This window comes from Bufo bufo, chromosome 3, assembly GCF_905171765.1.
Source record: "Bufo bufo chromosome 3, aBufBuf1.1, whole genome shotgun sequence".
NCBI classification, from domain to species: Eukaryota; Metazoa; Chordata; class Amphibia; order Anura; family Bufonidae; genus Bufo; species Bufo bufo.
The window spans coordinates 298,685,015-298,698,843 of NC_053391.1; positions in this window are offsets into that span (position 1 = coordinate 298,685,015).

The window sequence follows — 13,829 nt, forward strand, 5'->3', positions numbered from 1 at the left end:
GATCCGCTCAGACAACTTTCACACTTAGAAAATTTTCTAAGTTTTAATGCAGACGCATCCGTTCTGAACGGATGCGAACGTCTGCATTATCGGAGCGGATCCGTCTGATGAAACATCAGACGGATCCGCTCCGAATGCAAGTGTGAAAGTAGCCTTAGCCATAATCATCCAAATTATAACAAATAAAGGCTTGAAATATCTCGCTTTGCATGTAATGAGTCTATCTCATATGTTAGTTTCACCTTTTAAGTTGCATTACTGAAATAAATTAACTTTGCACGATATTCAAATTTTTCGCGTTTCACCTGTAGGTTCTCTTTAGGCCTCAGTTTAGAAAGTGTAACCTGGTAGAAACCTAAACAGGCCTACAACCTGATCCTAATGGTAGATGAAACAGCACCAATAACAAAACTGGAATACCTCTAAAAGGCCTGGGAATTTATTTTATCTTCTTAAATTTTTAATATCTTGGTGTAGATGGAAATATCGGTAATTTGTTATTTCTGTGGTGAAATTTCTCATTTTCATTTTTTTTGTGAACGGGAACATTTTAAGTCCACCAAAAATGAACAAAAAATAAGCAATGTTATTATTCTGACAACCATTATAATGGATTTTATATTTTATTCTTTTGACACAAAAAAAGGTATCTTCAGTAAATGGATGATATTTACACAGTCAAGTCACAGTATTATGACCACCAGCTAATATCTAGAGTAACTGCTCTGTGCAGCACAGACAGAAGCTAGACAGGCTAGGAGTGACTCAATAAGATCTTATTGAGTTGTCACAGGTGTCTGGAGCCATGCTGACTGCAGTGGATCCTACAGCTGCTGGAGAGTGCATCGAGGAGGATCCATAGAGCGAACACCATGATTGAGGTGGTCCCACAGATGCTAAACTGGGTTCAAGTCTGGGTAATTGGGGAGCCAGTGTAGTACTTGGAAGTCTTGGAAATGCTCTTCCAACCAGTGTCCGACATATCAAGCTGTGTGACATGTCACATTGTTTGGCTGGAAGTTCTCATCCATCCCATTGAAGACAATCAGCATGAATGGGGGAACATGATCTACAAGGATGGCACTGTTATGGGGTGGGAGGTGTCTGTGGATGGCACTGTTATGGGGTGGGGGGGGTCTGTGGATGGCACTGTTATGGGGTGGGGGGGTCTGTGGATGGCACTGTTAAGGGGGGTCTGTGGATGGCACTGTTATGGGGTGGGGGGGGTCTGTGGATGGCACTGTTATGGGGTGGGGGGGTCTTTGGATGGCACTGTTATGGGGTGGGGGGGTCTGTGGATGGCACTGTTAAGGGGGGTCTGTGGATGGCACTGTTATGAGGTAGGGGGTCTGTGGATGGCACTGTTATGGGGTGGGTGGGTGTCTGTGGATGGCACTGTTATGGGATGGGGGGTCTGTGGATAGCACTGTTATGGGGTGGGGGGTCTGTGGATAGCACTGTTATGGGGTGGGGGGGTCTGTGGATAGCACTGTTAAGGGGGGGTCTGTGGATGGCACTGTTAAGGGGGGTCTGTGGATGGCACTGTTATGGGGTGGGGGTCTGTGGATGGCACTGTTATGGGGTGGGGGGTCTGTGGATGGCACTGTTATGGGGTGGGGGGTCTGTGGATTGCACTGTTATAGGATAGGGGGGTCTGTGGATGGCACTGTTATGGGGTGGGGTGGTCTGTGGATGGCACTGTTATAGGATGGGGGATCTGCGGATGCCATCCCCAGATCCCCCATTAACAGTGCCATCCCCAGATCCCCTATTAACAGTGCCATCCCCAGATCCCCCATTAACAGTGCCATCCCCATCTGGGGGGTTTCTTTGCTGGGCTGGACTTTTATAGTCCCCCCAAACTTTACTTGAATCCCTGTTCTCTAAAGGGGTGGTTTTAGGGGGCGGTCCTAGGGGTGGGTAGGGGCGTGGCCAGGGGAGGGGGGCTGAGTTCCACCACCTTTTCTCTGAGAAAAAAAGCCCTGGATTTGATCCTTGTCACACTCTGTTATTGTTGCTTGGAGTAGGGTTCCCACCCCATAAGTAATACATAAAATAAACTCCAGCACCAAATGCAATTTGATTGTTGTTTATTTGATAGTTATTGGGGCTGCATTAGTGACGTTTTGGCCATATGGCCTTCTTCAGACTAATGCCGCTTGTAGGAGGAAAGAAGAAGATATAGAAGGTTCAAGCGCTATGGTAAAGCAGTAGATTGCACCGCATCATAAGAGGGTGCCATTCTCTTATGATGCAGTGCAATCTTTCCTCCTACAAGCGGAATTAGTCTGAAGAAGGCCATACCGCCGAAACGTCACTAACGCAGCCGCAATAACTATCAAACAACAATCAAATTGCATTTGGTGCTGGAGTTTATTTTATGTGTACTCTGCCAATATAAGAAATAATAATATTTAGCCAGGAGATGGAGGTCCGAGTGGAGGAGAAGGTGGACCGGGCTGTGTAGGTGAAAGAGACGGACTAGGTAGCCAACTTTGTTTTTATTGAAATTTTTTGTTGGTTTGTGGAGGACCCAAAACATTTTGAAATGGCAAAGAGAACACACAAACTGCACTGGAATATAACAATCGCTGGGTGCATCTGGTAAACTTCTCTACTATGCCAATATAAGACATGAAAATCTTGAACCAGGAGGTGGAGGTCCAAGTGGAGAAGGAGGTGGACGTGGAGCTGTAGGCGGAGGAGATAGACAACTTTTTTTGGGGGGGTTTGTGGAGGCCTCAAAACTTTGGGAAATGGCAAAGAAAATGGACAAACTGTGCTGGAGTATAACAATGGCTGGGTGCGGCCGGTATACCGCTCTACTCTGCCCAAGGTACCGACAATTCCTGTGGGATCCATGCCTGGTTCATTTTAATGAACGTGCACTTGTCCATGTTTGTTGTAGACAGGCGGATGCGCCTGTATGTGATCACACTCCCTGCCGTATTAAAAACACGTTCAGACAATACACTTGCCGCAGGGCAGGCCAGCACCTCCAAGGTGTAAAGGGCAAGCTCAGGCCATGTGCCCAATTTGTAGACCCAGAAGTTAAATGGGGTAGACCCATCAGTCAGTATGTGCAGGTGTATGGACACATACTGTTCCACTATGCTGCTGAAACGCTGCCTCCTGCTAAGACGGTTCATAGCAGATACTAGTGCTGGTTGTTGGGGCGTTCTGACAAAGCTGTTCCACATTTTGGCCATGTTAACCTTCCTTCTGAGGTGCTGGTGCTGCCCCAGCTGTGATGGCGACTTCCTCATCCTTGTGCTTCCATTAAGTCCCCTCTGTGAAGTGAAAATGCCATTAGTAGTGCCTCTACCAGAGTGCGCTTGTACTTGCGCATCATCCAATCACACTCCAGTCATGGACATAAGGATGGCACATTGCCCTTGTAGTGAGGATCCAGCAGAGTGGCCACCCAGTAATCAGCACTGGTAAAAATGAGGGCAACTCGATGGTCGTTGCACAGGCACTGCAGCATGTAGTTGCTCATATGTGCCAGGCTGCCCAGAGGCAAAGACAAGCTATGCAAAATGAGAGGTGTATTGTCTGTGTCATCTGTATCCACTCAGCCACGCTCCATTGATGCCTGTGAGCTGATTTGGTTGCCACCCTGCTATAACAGCGGTTCCTCCTCCTCATCCTCCAAAACTGTGCCCGTGCTGGACAGTTGTGTACCTGGCCGCTGTTGCTGCAGGAACACACCATTCAAGCTACCTATGGACGACTAATCTAATAACCGTAGAAATGATCCTTGTTCCTCCTCCTATACTTCCTTAAAAAGACACAGGGGGAAGAGAAGTGGGAAAGTAATGCTGAGGACAGTGTCATCGGCACTGGCCGTGTTGGCGAAGTACTCAAAACAGTGCAACACACCACACATGTGACGAAATGGAGGCTCACTCATTGGTGGAAGCAACTCACACTTGCGTTCTGCAGCTGAAACTCTACTACTGCCTGCTGCTGCCGCACAGTCTCTCCAGCATGTGCAAGGTGGAGTTTCACCTTGTGGGTATGTCGCATATGAGGCAGTGAGCGGGAAGGTCGAAGTTACAGTGCAGCACAGACAGACAAGCAGCAGGGTGAGAAAGCCGAAAGCACGCACAGATGGCCCACACTTTCAGCAGCAGCTCTGATATCTCTTGGTAACTTTTCAGGAACCTCTGCACCACCAAATTCAGCAGATGCACCATGCAAGGGATGTGCGGCAGACTGGCTAAGGCCAGACCGGCTATGAGATTTTGCCGGTTGTCGCACACCACCAGGCCTGGCTTGAGCCTCAGGGGCACCAACCACTCATCAGTCTGTTTTCAATGACTGTCCACAGTTCCTGCGCGGTGTTGGGTTTCCCCCCCCCCCCCAAACAGAAGAGTTTCAGAGCAGCCTGCTGTCATTTCCGCCTGGCTGTGCTGAAGTTGGTGATGCAAGTGCTACACTGAATGTATGAGGAGGCGGAGGAGGAGGAAGTGGAGTAGGAGACAACAAGAGGCATCGAGAAACATCCAGCAATCCTCGGTGGCAGTAGGACGTAAGCCAAACCGCATTCCACCTCAGACCCAGCCTCAACTACATTTACCCAGTGGGCAGGTAGCGAGATACAGTGGATATAAAAAGTCTACACACCCCTGTTAAAATGTCAGGTTTCTGTGATGAGACAACGATAAATCATTTCAGAACTTTTTCCACCTTTAATGTGACCTTTAAACTGTACAACTCAATTGAAAAACAAACTAAAATCTTTTAGGTAGAGGGAAGAAAAAATATTAAAATAAAATAATATGGTTGCATAAGTGTGCACACCCTTAAACTAAATCTTTGTTGACGCACCTATTCATTTTATTACAGCACTCAGTCTTTTTGGGTATAAGTCTATCAGCATGGCACATTTTGATTTGGCAAGATTTGCACACTCTTCTTTGCAAAAACACTTCAAATCTGTCAGATTGCGAGAGTATCTCCTGTGCACAGCCCTCTTCAGATCACCCCACAGATTTTCAATCGGATTCAGGTCTGGGCTCTGGTTGGGCCATTCCAAAACTTTAATCTTCTTCTGGTGAAGCCATTCCTTTGTTGATTTGGATGTATGCTTTGGGTTGTTGTCATGCTGAAAGATAAAGTTCCTCTTCTTTCTAGCAGAAGCCTGAAGGTTTTGTGCCAATATAGACTGGTATTTGGAACTGTTCATAATTCCCTCTAGCTTAACTAAGGCCCCAGTTCCAGCTGAAGAAAAACAGCCTCAAAGCATGATGCTGCCACCACCATGCTTCACTGTGGGTATGGTGTTCTTTTGGTTATGTGCAGTGTTGTTTTTGCGCCAAATATATCTTTTGGAATTATTGGAATATCTTGCGCCATATGTTTTGGAATTATGGCCAAAACGTTCAACCTTGGTTTCATCAGACCATAACACCTTTTCCCACATGCTTTTAGGAGACTTCAGATGTGTTTTTGCAAAATGTAGTCTGGCTTGGATGTTTTTCTTCGTAAGAAAAGGCATTTGTCTTGCCACTCTACCCCATAGCCCAGACATTGTCACGCCTTGCCCTGTGAATGTGCGGAGATCTGTCAGACTGGCTGCACATGTCTGACTTCTTTGTTTGTTTTGATTTGGGTTTGAGCTGGATCTACCTTCCCTCAGGTGTACTGGGTTTCATTGTTAGTGAGGCTATTTATCCCTCCTTCCCCCAGTGGCCTGTGCGGGTTATAGTTCTTTCCTGTGAGCTCTTGATTTGAGGTGGATCGTCTGCTCCAGCTCTGCTCAAGATAAGTCATCTCCTTCATTTTCCCTTCGTGTGTTTTATCTAGGCCTCTAGGGAGACGCTTGCTTCCTCCTGGTTTGAAGAAGCAGGTAGCCTTTTCCCTGCTGCTTAGGGTTTGCCCGGGGTGTTTAGGTTTTAGGCACGAGGGCATGTGCATATCCACCGTTAGGGTATGCACATGGGCACAGCAGTTTAGGGAAAGCTTTTAGGGATCGCTAGGAGGTGACCCTTTTCTCCCTAGCTTTTGGGCCTAGTCGTTTGTTCAGTTCGTTTTCCCGTGTTTGGCTATTTCCCCTATTACCTACCTGTCGTGACAGACATATGATGAATACGGGAGATTGTTGTCACATGTACCACACAGCCAGTACTTGCTAGATATTCCTGCAGCTCCTTTAATGTTGCTGTAGGCCTCTGGAGGGACGTCCAGTTCTTGGTAATGTCACTGTTGTGCCATATTTTCTCCACTTGATGATGACTGTCTTCACTGTGTTCCATGGTATATCTAATGCCTTGGAAATTCTTTTGTACCCTTCTCCTGACTGATACCTTTTAACAATGAGATCCCTTTGATGCTTTGGAAGCTCTCTGTGGACCATGGCTTTTGCTGTGGGATGAGACTAAGAAAATTTCAGGAAAGACCAACTAGAGCAGCTGAACTTTATTTGGGTTTAAACAGAGGCACTCTAAATGCTGACTCCAATTTAACATGCTGGCTGACTCCTATTTAACATGATTTTGAATGTGATTGCTTAATTCTGAACACAGCTACATCCCCAGTTATAAGAGGGTGTGCACACTTATGCAACCACATTATTTTTTATTTTTATTTTTTCTTCCCTTCAGATTTCAGTTTGTTTTTTAATTGAGTGGTACAGTTTATAGATCACATTAAAGGTGGAAAAAGTTCTGAATTGATTTATCTTTGTCTAATTTTTTACATCACAGAAACCTGACATTTTAACAGGGGTGTGTAGACTTTGTATATCCACTGTATAATGTCCCTGCCAATTCTTACTGGTCCACATAACGATGGGGGATGTGAGGTGTGGAAACAGCTCTCATTGCCTGAACACTGTTTGTGTAAATTAAGTTAAATGATCTGTACTGACATTCTGCTGTTTGGCCACAAGATGCCGCCGTTTACCTAAACACTGTTAACAGACTGCATATTTTCCATATTCATGAGAGGTGGAGTTACAAAAGCCTGAAAAGGAAGAGATAGCGCAGCTGTCTTGAGGAGAGCTTGGAAGAGGATCCAGGAACTGTGTGAGGAGAATCCATCGCCATCCGAGGCCCTGATCCTATCCAGAAGAATGAGGATTGCTTTCAGGAATGCTGATAAGAGCTGAGAAGAAAATTTAACATGCTCTGCAGCACCGCATGCTTGTTGAAGAAGCTTTTGTTTGGTCCACAGCCATCAGCGGATGCAGAGCAGACCTGGGTCAGTAAGATTGATCCTGCACGCACCTCACCACAGTGTTGGCGCCTAGAATCCTAGAGACTGAGAACAGGCCTGTAGTTAGTTAGATAGGATTTCTGTTTGTGTCAGGCCACAAGTGTTGCTGGCTGTTCATAGCAAGGACGCCACAATTTAAAGTGACATTTCACACTGAAGAGCTGATAAACTTCCCCACAAACTCAAGCCAGGCTGGCGATTTGCTCAGAAGGAATACTCTGGCACGTGCTACAAGACCAGTTATGGGAGGGGGAATACTGTGGAGCACTGTAAGATTGTAAGCTGTTGTGCTGCACTGCAGGCTAGCCCGTACCACACACCCAAACAGTTGATCTTGATTTTGTTTGGGTAATAATAGGTAAGGTGTGGCTGTTTAGTTGTGCCCGCCAGTAGGTTAATTACCACAGTTTCCTCCTGCCTCCATTGGAGGGTGCCACACTGTACAGCACAATGGTCTCAGCCTTTGGGCTGGGTGTATGTTGATTTATTGTGTGTTTCCAGAGTTTTGGTTGTGCTCATTGCCACGTTTTTAGTAAAATATTTTTTGGGCAAAAGCTGGTGTTGGAGTTGCTTTCCTCATTCCTGACTTTGCTGTATCCTGGGGAGCCTACCCCGGTACACGGCTTACAGTTATGTGGACCTTGCCTCCAGTGGCGTCGCTACAGGGGGGCAAGGGGGGGCAATTGCCCCCCCCCCAGGTCATTCCTTGCCCCCCCGGGTGCCCCCCTTGCTGAATCGCTAACTCTAATATATAATAGTAATAATCGGTCGCTGCGGCTGCTGCTGCGCCGGCACTACTGACTTCAGTGTCAGTGAATCAGTGATTAAAGTTAAAGTGTACAGTGTACACTACACACCGGCACAGATACATACAAGTTAGTCGGCGTCTACTCGAGTCACAGGGGGGCGGACTCGGAGGCAGAGCGTGCAGGGCGGGCGCAGGCTGGCTGAGTGTGGCAGCCGCAGAGACGAGTTGACGACTTGACGTCACGGTCGTCAACAAGTAAAGCTGCGCTGCTGCGTGCCTTCCCAGTTCCCGCCCGCGCGAACAGACTTTGGAAACTGCTGCGCTCGCGCCTGTCAAGTCGAGTGCTGCCTCCATCCATAGTGTGTGAGTAGTGACTGTGAGTGAATCGTGATAGATCATAGATAGAATAGAGTCTAATGTCTATTCAATAGTAGACTAAAGTTCTAACTGAGTGCCTGCCTGGCATGTTCTCTCTGCTCCTGGACGGTCAGGACCTTTGCTGCGTCACTCTGCTAGGCTAGCTAGTGCCTACTAGTGACTTCTTCTTAGACTGTTGTGACTTGAGCTAGCAGCGGCTGTCTGAGCCTCAGGCCCTCAGCCTGGCCCTGACCTCACCTGGCTGTCTTCTACAGGTGCCCGGCCCCACTGTCTATTGCTAGACGGCCTAGCCCCAGCTTGGACTGTCAGGAGAGGAGGAGGACAGCAGGACTGGAGACTGGAGACAGGAGTGGACTCGACTGTGGCTGCTGTGGCATTGCAACCTCTCAACTCCGTCTGGCCTGGCCCTATAGAAAAGAAAAAGTAAGAATAAAAACAAAGTTTTTTTAAAAAAATATGTACCCTTACCCCCACTACCTCGACTTATGGCCTGCCCTGAGCCCTCCCTCCTGCTTGGCTTGCGCCCAGCCCCTCCTCTACCCTGATACCCCTATAACTTAGGGGTATCAGGGTACATTATACAGGGGTAATATAACTAAGGACCCCTGTATAATGTCCCCTGATAGCACTGAGTCCTCCTCAGTTATATTACCCTTGTATAATGTACCCTGATACCCCTTAGTTATAATATTACCCATAATGTCCCCTGACTGATGCAGCGTACTCAAGTTGTGTGCAATAGGTGTTTCTGGGTGATGTAGTGCAATATACACTAACCTGGTACAGCTGACTTTCTGCAAGGGCAGGTATAGGTAGAAATAGTTCGTGACGCCAGTGCCAAGTAAACGGTGGCACGCCGTTTGCGGATGCAGGAATAAATTGAGGAAACGTAGTATTAAAACAGAACTCCAACTTTAGTAGTTTTCAAGCAGAGACAATATTGGAATCGCAGTTCCTTGGCATACAGTCGATTTTGCAATTCGGTCGATGCAGGCAATTCAGTTACAGCAAGGTGATTACAGAGTGTTGAACACAGGACTTGCAGCACAGGAGCTTGCACTCTAATTCTGTCTGATCCTGGAATATAGCATATCTTCACCAAGGCCCATTAACCTAGTTCTGGCTTTATATCCTTGGCTATAGCTTTAATCAGTACCTCCTCTGTCTTTCTGAGTACCTCTTGCTTTCCTGATCTTTGCTTCTCTGTCTCTCTCAACTTCTGGACACTTCCTCAGGCTCTAGAAACTTCTGAGCTGTGGTCTAGACTGACTTTTGCTTCCCTGTCTGGGCCTTATATAAACTAGGGCTCTCTAGCTCCCTCTAGCGACTAGAAGCTGGAATGACACCCCTGCAGGCCTGTACATGCAAGTTTCATAGTAACAGGGAAACACATAGCATTGCATTACATGACATTTTATAAAACTGACATATACTAACTTCTCCATAATTAAGGAGGGACGACAGCACACCAAGTGACACTTTGGTAGTGACGGGTATTACAGTCCCCGTACACTACATACCCCACTGCTTTAAGCTGAGTACGACCTCGTACTCCATCATGGGTCGCCCAACTGGGATCTCTACCTGAAATAGAAAAAGAGACATGCAGGCATACATACATGTAATTCATCTGCATTTATATTTACATCAGGTCCAATTGGCAAAGGTGAAGTGTGGTGACAAGGGGCGTCGTTCTCTTCTCTCAGGATAATGAATGGAACGGGGGCGCTGACCTGGCACAGCGTAACATTATAACCAGGATAGTCCATGACAATGAATAAGTCCATGATAGAACAGCAAAATAACGGAACTACCCAGGAGTTTCCCGTGGGTGTATCACAGGCAAGGGCTCACGTGGAGGAGTCCATTCTTGCGCACAAATGTCAAGTAAGGTATTGCCCGTGGCAACTGTTTGGGAGGAGACACCACCAGAATAATCAAAGTCTCCTAAACGGACTGGTGGGCGTCCCCTGGTCATCCGGGTAGACCTTCTCAAAACAGGGGTCTCCTCTCCCCTTAGCAACGAGGTAGACGAGAGAGGAGCAACAGGAGGGTCTCCATCCGTGAGACCTTGGTCAGGAACAACTGGAACAACAGGAACAACTGGAACAACAATATCCACTAGAGGGGGAACTGGACCCGGAGCATCTTGAACCGGCTCTGCTGGAGGTGAAGCTACAGTAGGTGCCGGAGCAGGCACCAGCAAGTTCAACCAAGGTGTCAGAAGCCAATGCATGGGATCAGCGTCATACCTCAGATTACTAACAGCCTGCATAGGATCCTCGGGCTGTATGGCTGACTCTGACACCGGATATTCTGATCCAGAACTCTCGGCACTAGGTTCTGGCGTCAGGCAGAGTTTCAACCGGTTTCGGTGTACAATTTGGGATCCCTTGTCTTCCCGGGTGATCTCATAAGTGTGAGTTCCAACATTTGGGATTGCAGTGACAACATAAGGACTTCGCTCCCACTTACTGTCCAATTTGCTGGTACGACGGTTATTCTTTAACCATACCACAGCCCCTAAAGCCTCCTGAAGTGATAGGGCATAGTCACGGAGGGACTCACCGGGCTTCTGTCTCTTGCCAAAGAAGTGCATCTTTATCTCTGAGGCAGTCCTAGTTTCAAAAGTGGCTCTGAGGCGGGTGAAGATCTGTTCTAGAGTACTCCGCTCAGTAGCAGGCCATGATAACACTTCCCTGCGGGCAGCCCCCTCCAGTTGCGCCAGCATGATTTCCATTTGCTGGTCGGCATTTATAGGGTATAATCGGAATAGTGCCAGCAACTTTTCTTCAAAGTCCCGTAGGGTATGGGTCTCTCTCCTGTAGCGAGGGAACCATGGGGCCCCGAAATAGTAAGGCATGGTAAAGGGCATCATGCTGGGGGCTGTAGGATGATTAGGAGCCGCAAGCTCTCCCGGGGCCGGCTGCTCAGGCACTCCTGGCTCTGACATGGTAGTCTATTGAGAGGTGGCCGCTGGCGACTAAAGGGGCCGGTACACTTCCCTTCCCTCCGGTTACAAGTGCTTACCGGTATCGCCGGGCTTGCGCAGGTCAAGTCTCGCGAGGTTCCGGACGTCCTGAGACCGCGGTGACGCAGGAGAAGCAGGGCCGCGGCGGTGCGATGATGAAGAGGGGCGGGACTCTCTGTGTCTTTGCAGGGATCCGCCCACGAATGTCCTCAGCGGCGCGGGAAACTTTACTCCAGGCAGCCGGTGGCCATCTTTAGCAAAACGCTGTCCATTCACTGACAGCAAGCAGGATTGTAAAAAGTCCACAAAACCACACTCCAATGCGGCGATTTTCTTCCTCTGTGTAGCGCAACACTGCACAGTGCTTTTTGGAGGTTTTAGGTACACTTTGGGTAGGATTTTCAGTCCACAAAGTCCACTTGCAATAAACAGGCAAATTGTCACTTTGGTCACAGGGCAACTGTATAAGGCACAAAGTTCACGCTTCTTGCACTAGAAAGCGTGCGTATCCTGTTCGTGACGCCAAAAGAGAAGTGCAGCGTACTCAAGTTGTGTGCAATAGGTGTTTCTGGGTGATGTAGTGCAATATACACTAACCTGGTACAGCTGACTCTCTGCAAGGGCAGGTATAGGTAGAAATAGTTCGTGACGCCAGTGCCAAGTAAACGGTGGCACGCCGTTTGCGGATGCAGGAATAAATTGAGGAAACGTAGTATTAAAACAGAACTCCAACTTTAGTAGTTTTCAAGCAGAGACAATATTGGAATCGCAGTTCCTTGGCATACAGTCGATTTTGCAATTCGGTCGATGCAGGCAATTCAGTTACAGCAAGGTGATTACAGAGTGTTGAACACAGGACTTGCAGCACAGGAGCTTGCACTCTAATTCTGTCTGATCCTGGAATATAGCATATCTTCACCAAGGCCCATTAACCTAGTTCTGGCTTTATATCCTTGGCTATAGCTTTAATCAGTACCTCCTCTGTCTTTCTGAGTACCTCTTGCTTTCCTGATCTTTGCTTCTCTGTCTCTCTCAACTTCTGGACACTTCCTCAGGCTCTAGAAACTTCTGAGCTGTGGTCTAGACTGACTTTTGCTTCCCTGTCTGGGCCTTATATAAACTAGGGCTCTCTAGCTCCCTCTAGCGACTAGAAGCTGGAATGACACCCCTGCAGGCCTGTACATGCAAGTTTCATAGTAACAGGGAAACACATAGCATTGCATTACATGACATTTTATAAAACTGGCATATACTAACTTCTCCATAATTAAGGAGGGACGACAGCACACCAAGTGACACTTTGGTAGTGACGGGTATTACAGTCCCCGTACACTACACTGATACCCCTCAGTTATATAACTGAAGGTAATCAGGGTACATTATACAGGGGGTAATATAACCAAGGGGTATCAGGGTACATTATACAAGGGGTAATATAACTTATATTACCACCGTATAATGCCTGATAGGCCTCCTGAGTTATATTACCCTTGTATAATTATGTACCCGGATACCCCTTAGTTATATGATCCCGGCGGGGTCATATAACTAAGTGGTATCAGGGTACATTATTATATGGGGGTAATATAACTCAGGAGGCCTATCAGGCATTATACGGTGGCAATATAGCTTACATTACCCCTGTATAATGTCCCATGATAGCCCTCCTCAGTTATATTACCCTTGTATAATGTACCCTGATACCCCTCAGTTATATTTCCCCTGTGTAATGTACCCTGATACCCCTTAGTTATATAATATAACTAAGGGGTATCAGGGTGCATTATACAGGGGTAACATAACTGAGGAGTGCTATCCTATCAGGGACGTAATACAGGGGTAATGTAAGCTATATTACCCCTTTATAATGTCTGATAGCCCTCCTCAGTTATATTACACCCAATGTACCCCTTAATTATATTACCCCGGCGCCAGGGGCGTAGCTGCAGGGGAAGCGGCTGCTTTAGTATTTTTCAGTAGTATGATTAACTGGTGAAAATTATTAGTGCCCCCCCATTTTTGACTGTGTATCTTCTGTGCCCCCCCTATATATTGATCCTAGAGTCGCCACTGCTTGCCTCTGATGGCATTGCGCAGTGCACACCTGATTTTTTTTCCTCCACTTGTTCGTGCAGTGCAGGGATGGCCTGCCTGGAAAAGTAGTGGCGGCTGGGAACCTCGTACGGTGGGACAGCCACCATTATCAAGTTTTTAAAACTGTCTGTTTGAACCAAACGGAATGGCAGCATTCCAAAGGCCAGGAATTTTGAAATGCTGGCATTGAGTGCCAGGGCTCATGGGTGGGTAAGGGGTTCTTCCTCTTTCTCTCCAGTGTTTGGAGGATGGACAGCTGAATGCTTCCATGGGACAGTGTGGAGATACTCAGTGACACTGGTGGTGGAGGTGTTGCTGTCTCATCCTCTCTTTGCAGGGTGCCAGGGGGCCCTGTCGCTTTAGAGGGGGAAGAAGAGACAGAGACCGTGGCAGAAGAGGGGGCAGGAGGAGCCTAAG